Source organism: Rhamphochromis longiceps, linkage group LG3, assembly GCF_057381845.1.
Source record: "Rhamphochromis longiceps isolate RC_006_pf linkage group LG3, R_longiceps_female_GT1.1, whole genome shotgun sequence".
NCBI classification, from domain to species: Eukaryota; Metazoa; Chordata; class Actinopteri; order Cichliformes; family Cichlidae; genus Rhamphochromis; species Rhamphochromis longiceps.
Window position 1 is genome coordinate 29,087,245 of NC_140559.1, and position 14,402 is coordinate 29,101,646.

The 14,402-nt window shown below is 39.2% G+C and overlaps 1 long non-coding RNA gene and 1 pseudogene across 2 annotated transcripts; one reads left to right on the forward strand and one right to left on the reverse strand.

Moving 5' to 3' along the window:
- Nucleotides 1-611: 611 nt before the first annotated feature.
- On the reverse strand, nt 612-11,541 carry LOC146673864 (uncharacterized). 2 transcript variants are annotated; one of them, XR_014908920.1, is made up of 5 exons: nt 10,594-11,541; nt 6,068-6,203; nt 1,462-2,363; nt 1,011-1,092; nt 612-750 (listed from the first exon to the last, which is right to left on the reverse strand). It is a non-coding gene; the product is annotated as an uncharacterized LOC146673864 (long non-coding RNA). The 2 variants fall into 2 exon arrangements; XR_014908919.1 differs by lacking the exon at nt 612-750 and adding an exon at nt 6,296-6,404 and having other exon boundaries at nt 952-1,092.
- LOC146673865 (uncharacterized) lies at nt 2,358-6,196 on the forward strand (annotated as a pseudogene).
- Nucleotides 11,542-14,402: the final 2,861 nt, after the last annotated feature.

Consider the following 14,402-nt stretch of genomic DNA (forward strand, 5'->3'; position numbering starts at 1 on the left):
CCGGCAATGACGCGTGTGATGTTGCACTGATGGGACTGCAAACTCACCCTCTGTGATGGAAAGGAGTGGGGCTTGTTATCCCATCGATGCCTCAAAGGGAGACTCCCCTGTGGCCGTCGAGGTGCTAGCGTTGTGGGCATACTCCACCCAGGCCAAATGCTCACTCTAGGAGAACTGGTTGGAAGAGGCAACGCACCGCAACATGGCTTCCAGCTACTGGTTAGCCCTTTCAGGTTGGCCGTTAGACTGTGGGTGAAAACCACTATGATGGTGAGTATGGTGGTATTACCTGCTGACGGCGGCAGTCCAGTGACAATATCCACGGCAATGTGCAACCATGAGCCATGGGAGTGGTCGCAGGTGGCCCAACAGCTGGGAGCTTGGTGCCTTGTTTTGAGCACAAATTGGCCAAGGCCGTTGCATATTCCCGGACGTCCTTTGCAAGGGAAGGCCACCAAAATAGACGTTGGAGGAATCTAAGTGTGAGATTCCGATCCAGATGGCAGGAGAACTTTGCCGTATGTGCCTAGTGGATCACCTTGCCCCGAACAACCACAGGGACGTACTGCCTGCCCTGACCCAGGGTCTGGATCCTGCTGCAGGGCATTTATGACCAGCCTCTCGATCTCCCAGGTGACTGTCCCGATGATACAGGAAGCAGGAAGAATGGGTTTGTCCTTTTCCTCTGCATCCTCCACCAGTGAGAATTGACGTGAGAGGACGTCGGGTTCAGTGTTGCGTGAGCCTGGCCTGTAAGTAATCACAAGGCTGAAACAGGTAAAAAATAAGGCCCACCTGACTTGTCTGGCATTGAGGCGTTTAGCCGCTTGAAGATAGGCAAGGTTCTTGTAATCCATCCAAACAAGAACTGGGTGCTCGCTCCCCTCCAACCAGTGATGCCAGTCCTCTAAAATTAAGTTTGATGGCAAGCAGCTCTCGATCCCCCACATCACAGTTCCACTCGGCCTGAGACAGACAACGTGAGAAGAAGGCACGGGGATGCAATTTACCTTCAAATCGCTGCGAGAGGACCGCCCCCACACCAGAGTCCGAGGCATCCACCTCCACTGTGAATGCTTGATTAAGGTCTGCCTGAAATAGAACAGGTGCAGAGGAAAACAGGCGTTTCAGAAGGTCAAAGGCCTGCTGCACTGCTGATGACCACAGGAACTGCTGTTTGGGAGAGGTGAAATGAAGTCCTGAAGGACTTAATCCTCATGGCAGGATTCTTCTCAACAAAGAAGAATCCTGTCCTGAGGGGTGACGTGGACAGCCGAATAATGCTCGATGCAAGGGAATCTGTGATGTAACGCTCTATGGCCTTGCGCTCAGGCTTAGAAACACTGTACAAACGGCTGGTGGGCAGAGATGCGCCAGGGAGTAGATCAATACCGCAGTCATGGGACAGTGGGGTGGGAGTGACTGTGCTCTTACTAAACACTAATCCAATTGCCAACTCACGTGTTATCCTTTCATTGATGCCGTTCAGGAAAGCTCCTCTAAGCACCTTCTCTTTCCAGCCCGTCTCCTCTACCAGGGTCCAGAACTCCATGGAGAAATCAGCCATACTCCTTCTGCCCATCGTATGTTCTCTCTGAGAACATACGATGGGCAGCCATCTCCGGGCTGGAGCACTTGTCAAAAACACACCTAAACTTATAATCTGGGTAGGAAACATTAGGATTGGTGCTTAAAACAGCTTGAGCCCACTTCAAAGCCCTACCCGTCAATAACTGAACAATGAGAGCGATCTTGGCACAGTCGGTAGCTATTATTATTCAGCTGTTATTATAAATAATAGGGAAACAACTACCTATTGTGGCTAGATGTGGGTGAACTGTGGGACTTTGTGGGCAGGACAAACCTATACTTATCCCACTTGGGGGTGTCCACAAGTGCTCAACACCAAGTTTGACCTTTGGGGTTCCTATATGGGTTTTTCATAGAAAACAGTGATTTGCTGGGACAAGACAACTCAGTTGCCCATCTGTAGTTCAGCTGCCTGCCTTTCCTTTAAACTTCATTCTGTGTTATCTATCTTGTTAACCACAAGTAAGACTGTGCAGGACAAAATATATGGAGAATCTTAAGTGATATGCATGTCTCTTTGAAATATGTAAAGAGTGGGCTCTGGCCTGCAGGTCCCAATTTTGATATACATGCTGGATTGAGCCACTGACCCATGGATAGGTAGATAAACTCTCAGACTATCAACAGTTTTCACCACTGACTGCACCAGATGTCACATTATTTCATGCCAAGTTGTGGACACTGTGATGTGATCAAAACCTACCTTATATTTTCTTTCTTCTCTGGTCTGCTTCAGGTGTATTGATCAACAGTATGCTCCCACCTCCATCTCCCTAAAGAAAGTGAAAACCACCACTGAGATCAACATGCTAGCTACAGAAAGAGTCCTTCTGCTGCTTATCTCACTTCTGTCTTTTTTGTTTCATTGTGAACATTCACTTGCTTTTTCTCTAAAAGACTGCACAATCCTGTATTCTGAAAATTCAAAGAATGTATCAGTTACATGTGCAAAGCGTCACCTCACTGCTATTCCAGATGACATTCCTGGTAATGCAGTATCGCTCAATCTCAGCTCAAATGACATTTCAAATATTTCCAGGATGTATTTAAGAGGTTTATCTAAGCTTGAAGCTCTATATGTTAAAAATAATTGGATTTTACAAATTGATGATGGAACTTTTGCAGACGTGGTAGAGTTAAAAGTTCTCGACTTGGGTGAAAATTTACTCACAGCACTGACAAAAAACATGTTTCAGGGCCTTTCCAAATTAGAGACACTGTCTCTGGACAACAACATTATCTCATTTATTTCCCCTGTGGTCTTTCAGCCCCTGGTCATCTTACGTTTAGTAAATTTGAGCAATAATTACCTGCATCAAATTTCAGATATTGATTATATTGTTAAACTTCCAACTTTACAACATTTGATTATTACTCACAACAACTTTACTTCATTTCAGTCCGATGACCTCCATGTAAATACTTCAAACCTACTCACCCTAAGTTTGGATTCAGTGAAAAAGTTCAGCATTACAAGAGACATTTTTCCTCATCTGCAGTCTCTGGACTTGCGAGGCTGGTCCAAGGACATCGAGTGGGAAGTGTCAAACAAGACCTTTTTGAGGAGCCTAACGAGACTGCACATGAGTGAAACTTCTCTTAGCTTTGATGTGTACAGAGTGATTCTGCAGACTGCTTACTCTCTTCAAGAGTTTCAGATGGATAACATACAAAAGTGGATAGATGATGGTCTCATTGATGTTGCCTGCCAAATTCCTTCTCTAAGAACAGTTGATGTGAGAAATAGTGAAATTCACACCATAAAAGAGCACATGCTGCAGTCTTGCTCTAACCTTATTGAGCTCAACTTATCATTTAACAATATAAAAAGCATGGCTGATAATGCACTCCCGTCAATGACACAGCTCAGAAGCCTGATATTACAAAATAATGAACTGTCCGAACTGCCAGTGGCCGTCCAAGGACTCACCACATTGGAAGTCTATGACCTTAGTGACAATGTCATCAGTGAACTTTACTGTCCTTACTTCTGGAATTTAACAAGCCTAACAATACTCGATCTGAGCCACAATCAAATATCCTATATCTTTGACTGTGTTTTTCAAAATTTAAACAATTTGAAAATCTTAAATCTTGAAAACAACCAGATTGTGTCATTTATAGATACATTCAAAGATAAATTACAGACATTGGAGTTTTTAAATTTGAGAAATATTGATATCATGAATTTCATTCATGGAGATTTTCATAGTCTGTCTTCCCTTCAATACTTGTGTATAGACTTAGACAAGTGTGACAGTGTTGATGAAGGAGGGTTCGAAGGACTTGATAACCTCCAGATTCTTTATTTGTTAGGTGATAATTATTTTTACGACCATTTCAGTGGACTGTCAAACTTAAGCACTCTGATCTTAAATGTTGTTCAAAGCCAGTCACATAACAGCTCTGAACAAAGGGATAGGCCTTTCTCAAATTTACAAAGATTGAAGAAGCTTCATATCAAGGTTCATAGAGGATATTACGATATTTCAAAAGATGTTCTCAGTGGTTTGACTTCTTTAGAGTACTTAATAACAGAGGCATATTTCATGGGATCTTTGTACCCAGACACATTTAAATACACACCGCAACTGAAACATCTGAGGATATCTTACAGCGAGCTTTCAGTTTTAACATCTGACGTGTTCTTGCCAATTCCAAACCTGATAATACTCGACCTCTCCAACAATAAACTCAGGTCTTTGGATTTTCTAGCAGAGGCCAAACTGTCGGCACTCAGGTGGCTAAACGTCAGTGACAATGAATTGTTTGTAATCAGTGAAACAGTTATCCAATCCCTTCCAGGCTTGACATATCTGGATCTATCTGCTAACCTTTTAACATGTGAATGTTCTAATTACGGTCTTATCCAGTGGATTCAAGGCAGCAAACAGACACAGGTTGTTAATGCACATCAGTACACTTGTGCGTTTCCTGTCAGCCAACGGGGAAAAAAATTCCTTGACTTTGGTTTTGACTCCTGTCGGATAGATGCTGCATTGCTCTGCTTCCTCTTTAGCTCTAGTCTAGTTATGCTTACTCTCCTTGCATCCTTCATCTATCACTTCCTGAGGTCACACCTCACCTATGCCTATTACCTCTTCCTGGCCTTTCTCTATGATAATAAGAGGAGGAAGAAAGGTATTCCTCACAGCTACGATGCCTTTGTCTCCTACAATGTTCATGATGAAGCTTGGGTCTGTGGAGAGTTGCTTCCAGAGCTGGAGGGTCAACAGGGCTGGAAACTCTGTCTGCACCACAGAGACTTTGAACCAGGTATATATGATTATCATTAGCCTCTTTTTTTTTTTCTATTTTTCTATTTTTAGATCTATATTTAATGAAGCTACCACACAAACTGCCTCAGCTTTCCTTAAACTTGTACTGACAAAGATCGGGGTTTACACGACTGTTTTTTGTTTTGTTTTGTTCAAAATTTTAATACAATATCTTTACACAAATATAAATGGCTGATATGAAGTCAAACAAGAATACCAATCCCACGTGACCCACAAAACGAAGTTTGAGTGCTAGATCTAGATATTTTAAGACTGATTATCTGGACAAGAGCTACAAATTGATCTTTAAACCTCTAAAAGTAGACTTTAGATGTGCTGCTCAACTTTCAAAGCATCCTACATGTAGGAAAATGAAAGATTTACTCTGGAAAATATACAGTTAAGATTGGTCCAGTTTTTTCCTGAAATCATGAAATTGGGTTTCACATAAAAGAATATAGACGTACAAAAACATCTGAATTCCAGAAAATATTGAATTACAGAAAATATTAAAATTAAAGTCTGAGTCAGCACCAGTTATTACCCCAGAAGCTTATTGAATTGTGCTTTGCTTGTCCATTACACAAAAAGTCCCACCAAAGGCTGTGACTGAAATTTAGACACTACTGTAGATCCTGCTCTTCTCAAAAGTGAGAATACCTTTGAAATGTTTCAACTCATAGAAAAGGCTACATTTTATGTTGTCTAAGGAGCTTGGAAACAATAGACTACAATGACCTGGATGACTGAGAACCTTCACAGACATACATTTTATGTTATTCACCAGTGCTGTTTTAAGTAGTAAATGTTAAAACTAGAAAAATGCTGACATGTTTGATGTGTGAGATTTTTGTTTAACGTCTCAGATTTCTGTTTTTACAGGTAAGCCCATTGTAGAAAACATTACAGATGCCATCTATAGGAGCAGAAAGACTATCTGTGTGATCAGCCCAAATTACCTGCAGAGTGAGTGGTGCTCCAAAGAAATCCAGATGGCCAGGTATGGTTACCAACTCTTTGTCCTTACATGTAATGACATCGCCAGCTTCTACACTGATTAATCTGCGTGTGATCTCTTTAGCTACCGTCTGTTCGATGAGCACAAGGATGTGCTGATCATGGTGTTTCTGGAGGACATACCAGCCAACCAGCTGTCTCCGTACTACCAAATAAGGAGTCTGGTGAAGAGGAGCTCTTACTTGAGCTGGCCACAGGCTGGTCAACACACTGGAATCTTCTGGCAGAAAATACGACAAGCTCTCGAGAGAGAAGAAAACCCCGTTGAGCACACGTGACTCCGCACTGGACAGCCCATAGTCATCCAGTGAAGTTTACCTGAGGTGGAAAAATCATTGTTTGTTTGTATAAAGCAGATATAATTATTGCAAATGAGAATAAATCAGGGTATGCTTTACAGTGAGACTGACAAGTTGCTCTTCTTATCCTTTTGTATTCGAAGGAGCTTGGGAAAGAAAGCGTCTGGACTTCAAGTTGCTTGAAGATGTTTCACCTCTCATCTGAGAAGCTTCTTAAGTTCTAGGGTCAAATGGTGGAGAGTCACAGATTTAAGCCCTGTGGGAGTGTCCCTCCGAGAGGGACAATGGACCCTCTAATGATCCTCTACCTAATCACACAAGCCAAGGTGTGAAAATGGGTGTAGGTCACAATCAGCCAAGGTTTTGGGTGAGCTCATTGTGAAACCTAGCCCCACCCTATCATGTGATTTCCTGAGGTCAGATGGCCCAGGATATCCTTTGGTATCCATGTCAGATTCACCCCCTTACATTCAAAATACCAAAATGAAGATTGCAGACATGCTCAACTTGAGGCTGTGGTGGCTCCATCCATCTTTCATATACAGTTTATGTAAAGAACAAGCATAGTTGTGTTTAGAGGTGCAAATATAAATATAAAAATGTGGTTAGGGTTGTACATATTTTTTATATTGTTATATTTAACTACTAATCAATAAGTCCTAATAATGGAACATATCAATCGACTGTCATTTTTAAACCATACATGGAATATTATGGCCTTTGTGACAGTTGGAGTTTAAACCACCCTGATGATCAAGAATTCACTTACTTTTCCAAGTCCATCATTCATCATCGAGAATATATTTATTCCCCCAGCTAGTAATTCCCGTCATCCAAATACATCAGAAACACAATTCCACTCAAGGGCACTAAGCGATCATAAACCTGTCTCTTTGAAACTCAATAAAAAATGGCAACAAAAATCGACCACCTGATGGTGCTTGAACACATCTTTGCTAAAAAAGTAGGACTTAAATAATATTTTAAAGAGAATGGACATCCTTTTTGGATATAAATGATTCTCCCAACATTTATTAACTTTATTATAGGAAACTGGCATAGCTGTTTTAAGGGGCAGGATTATCTCATACTCATCCTATAAAAAGGAAAAAGACACAATTTGGAAGAAAAAATTAAAATGTTGAAAAGAAATTGCACAGCAACACTTTTGAAAAGCTAGTGTGTGATTTAAGAAAACACAGACTTGATTTAAATGTGTTGTTAAACACAAAATCACAGTTTCTTATACAGCGGTTGACACATGAGAAATCTGAATACAATAATAAATAAATCAGATAAATATCTAGTAAAGCTATTTAGTCAAAATAAAGACAAAAAACATGTAGTTATCAAAGACTCAGCAGGGAAACCTTTTCATTATCTTCCAGATATAAATAATGTTGTTAGGACGTTTTACATGCATCTATACACTTCTGACCATGACCCAAATATGGAAGACATTCACAAATTTCTGAGTGCTATAGATCTGTCTATTTTAACACAAGATCAAGGTACGATGTTGGATAAACTATAGCTCTAGAAGAACTATTCTTAATCAAATACTCTGTAACAAGGCATCTAGCCCAGATGGCGTCCCTGCTGAGTTCTACGAACATTTCTGGCCAACCCTGTCCTCGCTATTCATAAGAATGGTTGAAGAATTTATGATTATGTCTAGAAGTCCTCCAACCATGAATACTGCAATAATTAACCTTTTGTTAAAACCAGAGAAAAATCCCAATCAGCCAAATTAGGCCACTTTCTCTGGTAAATACAGACATTAAAATTATAAGCCATGTTCTTGCATCCCATTTAGAAAAAGTAATTCCAGCCCTTATCCATCCTTACCTGACAGGTTTTATTAAAGGCAGACATCCCACTATAAATATTTGTAAACTATTCAACTCCATGCAGCTTTCAGAGTATCAGAAAACTATAATCTTATCAGTCGATGCAGAAAAAGCATTTGACAAAGTCTGCTGGAAATTTCTGTTTGAGTGACTATGAGTTATAGTTATTTCCCATATTCTTGTTATAATTGTGTTATTGCTATCATTGTCATTATTATGATTACTGGTGATGAGTATTATTCTGATTATTGTAATAATTCTTTCCTCAATTGCATTAATCCTGGACTGAATAGAAATTAATGTACTCATACTCGTATTTTTCTGTAAGTTCCCTAATCTGTTCTCCTCTACTCTGTATGTTGTATATTTCGTGATAATAAGAAAATAGGGAAAAAAGAAACGTTTAAAATTTTAATTGTTAGGAATTAAAATTATACTTCTATTTCAAATGCTAAATGTATTGTTCTTTTTTCTCAGTTTACATTGTTTGTATTTACACGTATGATTTATTTAAGAAGTGTTAGAAAATAATAACTAGTATGTTTTCCTGTTACTAACATTCATACTAACAACTGTGACACAAATATGTCTTTGGTGTCCTAATGCTTACAGGACTCAGTGTCCTTAATTACATTTAATCTTTGGTTTAATCTTCACAACAGCCCACAGCAAGTTTCCCTAGTGCTTTACCTGCCTGTCACCACTAACTGAGGGCTTGAGTGAGAGACAGTACTTTCATCTTAGACACATCAGTCATTTCAATTCATTTGGTTCTTATTTTTCAAAACAGCAAAAGAATAGGAGTAACTAACAGTTTTATATGGTTGTTAATCTTAAATGGCACACTATAAGTGTTTGTACTATATAATTTTACTGTAAAAACTGTGTGAGAGTGGTCTATTGCTCAGTGAAAATGGCTTTTTTTTTTGCAGTTTCACAGTTTTGAAAAAGGTTCAAGTTGCTGTCATTTGCATGTTTCCTCCTGAAAACAAAACTCAATTCTAGAGAGAGAGATAGCGTGATAAGAGATAACTCTTTATTGTCATTGCACAGTCTTACCTAGTACAATAGTACGACAAAAGTGGAAACTGTCCCCAGGTCCGCACCAGAGATGGGCAGTAACGCGTAATCTGATTACTTTTTTCAGGTAACGAGTAAAGTAAGGAATTACTATTGCAAAAACGGTAATTAGATTACCGTTACTTCCTACGTTCCTACGGGAAAGTACCGTTACGTTACTTTCCCGTAGGAACGCTGCGTTACTGCGTTACTAAAACCGTGATTTTTTGCGAGAATGTCTCATGACAGTGACGTAAGTGCGACGTTCGTGACAACAGCTGTGTGCAGATCAACAATGGATCATATATCGAGTGCAGGAGAGAGTATGAGCGTGCAGCGTTTAAAGCGTGGAAGTACTGACCTTACTTTGAGTTTGATTCCATACAAAGTGACAAAAACATTAGCATCCGTTGTGCGTGGGAAGAAAACTTCTTTTTACAGCGAAAAAAATCCCGCTAAACTTCCAAGCAAGCACCAGGAGTGCGCTACCACGTAATGGGAAACTCACAGAGAAACTCGCAGAAAAAAATATATTTTATGTGCTGGAATGTGCAGAAAATAGGTTTAAATGTTAAACAAATTTCTTCCAGTCAGAGAATGTTGCATATAATTAAATTTTTGCTTGATGCATAAAGTCTGTGAAGGTTCTCTTCTTAAAGAAGTCCAGATGCTTTTCTTTGCAAGCTCCTTTGACCTTGATGCATAAAGTTAAAAGGTTAAAACTACTAAAACAAGTTAAAAAAAAAAAAAGAGACTTTTCCATTTGATTACATTTTGTATGATGGATTATGTAGAAAAAGTAGAATTGTCACAAACTGAAAGCAGGGACTCAAGCGCAGAGCAGGTTGATGTCTCAGAACACGATTTATTTACACACCAGTGCAATAATATATACAGTTACGGGGAAATTCAGGGTTCCAGGGGATTAGGGGAAGGCTCTCTCTCTCTCACGCTCGCTCACGTCCTCACATCCGACTCACACACGTTCGTACCGCGGGGAGGTCACAGGTCCGGGAAGATAAACTGGAACAGGAAAGGGAGAAATCACTCACAAATCACGAAGGTAGGGCGTAAAGGTATAAGACCACGGGACCTGGAAAGAAAGACTAACGTCAGTAGCGCAATCATCCAGCGATGAGAGGATCTGTGACCCAGCCTCAAATAGTAGATGGGTAATCAGCTGATCGCCAACAGCTGTGTGAGCCAAGGGCGGGAGCCAGCTGTGAGCTCCGCCCAGGCAGAGAGGTAGGGGAGAGAGAGAGAAAGCAAAAACACAAGTGTAGCCTTGTGAGGCCGGCTGGGCAGGCACGGGGACCATGACAAGAATTGGGCTGAAAGATCTATCGCTTTATCACCTTTTCAGGTTGTAAATCGTGTTTTTTAAAAAGTAACTAAGTAACTAAGTAATTAATTACTTTTGAAAATAAGTAATTTTGGGGGAAGTAATTGGTAATTAGTTACTGATTACTTTTTTCAAGTAACTTGACCAAAAATACTTACCAATGAGTTGATGTCTTTCTGTCCAACAGCAGGAGTGCTGGTCCCGAGCCTCAAAGACAGAAAGAAGCAAGGGAGAAAAAACAGAACATTTTTAGAAGCTGATTTGATCCTTAATGGCTGTGCAATCATAATAACTTACAACACAGAGGGTCAATGTAGACCCCATACAACCGAATTAGACTAACACATATAGTATTAAAAACACCATCTACTACTGTGTCTGAATGTGTAGTATTGGCACATTTTAGGCCTAAAGAGATATGTTTTGAAAAAAAGACCACCTAATTTAAATATAATCATTGCATGCTTGTTAAAAGTTAACTTATGACAGGGTTTATATGTAACATGTTTCTTATGATTCAACTGTGTAATTTAACTTAATTCTTTAGAAGGACGAGCTATATTACTTTATTCTCAGTTATAAAGCCAACCTAGATGTTAAGCATTTAACGGGCCATGTATCTGGATTATAGCTTTCACAACAAAACTTGTTTTTAATCACATGTTTTAACAAAACAAATACTATTGTTAATGTTATTATTTAAAATGTAATTCAACAGAAAAGTCGGTTAAATATAAAAGCAGTTTGCTTATGTTGTTAAATAAAGGCTAGATTTGACATTAGATATAGATGCCACAGATGTTCAAAAGCTGCCACAAAGCATTAAAAAAAATAGACGTCTCCGAAAACGTCGGAGCATTTTTGCAAATATGCAATGTCTTGATAAATCGAGCTTGAACTGATACTTGAACTTTACACAGCTACATTCTCGCCTGAAAATATCTTAAAAGTTTATTTCGTGACAAAGAAAATGTAATATTTAAAGGTTTTTTAGCCGTGCTCCTCCGCCATTGCCGCGCTTACAAGTACGCATAGGCTCCGACAACCGCAGCCAACAAATGCGATCCTCCTTTTCTCCAGATTACCCTTTCTGGGTCACCAAATAAACTTTTAAGATATTTTCAGGCGAGAATGTCGCTGTAAAATGCTCAAATATCTACTTAATTGAACCTTGCTTCGACATTTTCGGAGAGCTCTGTTATCCACCAGCGCGATAGCTGACCAGGAGGACAAGGCTCAATAGAGCGGGCGAGCACAGCTAACTCCTGGCATGTCGTTTTCAACCCCCCTGCAGTCTTTTGCTACTCAGGTTAAACATGATATATATAGTTAGTTAGTTAGTTAGTTAGTTAGTTAGTTATGGCTATGGATTGAAAATACCCCCCATACCCCACCCCTAACGGTTGCACCTCCTGAAAACTTTTGTCTGGGCTCTTATCTCACTTTTTTATTTCAAACACTCAACAGAAAATTTCACAGACATATTTTTATAAGGTTTTTAAGGCTGTGGTGTTAATTTTTAAGTAACATAAGCCCAGCCAGCACACTCAAAAAAGCGAAACTTGGTGGTTATTGCATTTACAAGACTCTAACATGTAATTTGAACACAATGAATTTATGTTTCTAAGGTGAACGTAATAAAATCATATAAGATCTATATGAAATTTACCAACTTAGCACCTCTTAAATTTATTCTTGTTGATATGACATGATAAAATCTAACAAATGTGGTTAGCTGCCTTAAAGACTCGCGATATCACAAGATCACGTGAGATTCTAAACAACAAGAGGCAGGAAAGCACATGGTTTGCTTCGAGGTCATCTTGGAAAGGTAAGAGTGAATCTATCTTCATCCATCTTGATGAAAATACTTTTTGCACAAAGGTATCATTAGTTTGTCGATTCTTTTCAGTTCTATTTATTCACATTTGTTTTTGTTTTTAAATATCTGTTTGTTTATGCCATTCTATCTAGCTAACACGTTAGTGCAAGAATATAGCACAATGTCATGCTAGCATGATAGCCTAATATGAAAGACTTAGCTACTCCAAATATAGATATTGTTTATAACTTAACCTCTGCACATAAGCTAGTTTGGCTCTACCGCAAAGACTGTTGTGATAAATTTACATTTTACGTGTGGGTTGTTGAAATTTGTAAGTTTGTAAGTTGCAACTGATGGACAGTGGTTTATTTAACAATTTATGTGTTTTTAGTACACTGAGGAGGAAAGACAAAACATGAACAGATGTGTTTTCCTGTTTTTTAATGTTTTTGAAATTAAATATTTCTCTACTTAATAAACTTGGAGACTTGCAGTTCCCTCCTGTAAAGATAATAAATGTTTAATCTTATCAGGTGGTGAAAGGTCTGGAGAGCTGGCAGGCCAGTTCATCAAATTCAAGGTGAGCTAATATTTTTCTTAAAAGTTATCACATTCCCATGTTAAAAATGTAATATATTCATTTGTAAGTGACATATAGTTTTGAGACCAAGAAAACATTGCATTCTGATTTTATGTACACATCATCTAAACTTTCTTGAATTGGGGGTATGGCGTTGAGATGGATTTCCGTATATATTTGTTTTTTTCCCTCTCTGTGTATAAAGACTGATGCTGTTGAAATCAGAAGAGAATACATCGCCAAAGGTCTTTGCTTGTACCTGAATGAAGATCCTGAGAAGCTGGTAAAGGATTATCTGGTATGTTAACTTGCCTGTATCCTTAACTAAGGAGATGATCAAAGATAAGCTTGAACTACATACAAAAAGTTTCAGGGGATGGGGTTTTCCTGTAAATTACCGGTGGCTGTAAAAAATACCTTTTAAAATAGGAAAAGTAAGAGCTTTATGTTTCTCACTGGATTCTACACGCACCATTCTTGAGTGTTTTATACTAACCTTATTATAATTAGAGATGGACCGATCCGATATTACGTATCGGTATCGGTCCGATACTGACCTAAATTACTGGATCGGATATCGGAGAAAAATAAAAAATGTAATCCGATCCATTAAATATCACGAAAGCACCTCACAAAACTTGCAACACGCCGTAACTCACCTCAGAACGTTAGCACGTCGGAGCAGTAGGCATCACGTGATAGAGCGGCTGTGGCATGCGGGACCTGTCGGTGGTCTGGATAGCATGTGGAGCTTCGCTAGCAACCCGGCATTTCATCTCCGACAAAGTTATCCCCGAGAGAAGTAAAGCAAGTGTGTAAGTCCATCTCTGAATGTTTGTAAAGCATTCCTGCGTTAAGCTTAACAAGCGATATATGGAGCGACTGCCTCTTCTTGCTGCTACTTCAATCGTGAAACTGCTTAACGATCAGCTGATCGGCTTTTCTGTCGCGAGTCCGTGTCTCTAGTTTGCTTTTGGCCCACTTTGCACCAGAAAGAGGAAACCAGCGGCTGAACAACAGCAGCACGTTTAAGCTTGATAAGCTGTTGTTAGAATGTATTTAATATTACTTTCTACTCCAGGATCTTTTTCTACGTAGCTGACGGCTGGTAACTGTGCAGGGGCGGATCTAGCAAAGTTTAGCCAGGGGGGCCGATAGGGCATTAACAGGGAAAAGGGGGCACAAAGACATACTTTTCTTTCTTATTCTCATTTAAAATGTCGAGCTTTTAATAAATAATTATCTGACACCCAAAGTTTTAATTTGATGTAAAAGGAATAGAAGTCAATTACTGTATATAGTGACTATTAAGTCTAATATATATACCCTAGTAAGCTATAGTACTTTTTCCTTTGGGAAGGTACCATCTGTGCAGTCTGCAATTTTGTTGAAGAAAGATGTTGAATCTATTTAATATTTCTTGAAAAATAATTGATTTCTGTGCATTTTTTTTCACACTGCATCAAATTAAGGTTGATTACGTCGATTAAGCATCATGAGGTGGAGCGTGAGGGGTGGTTCCCTATTTTTTATTTATTTATTTTTGTTGTTGCTGGGAGTTG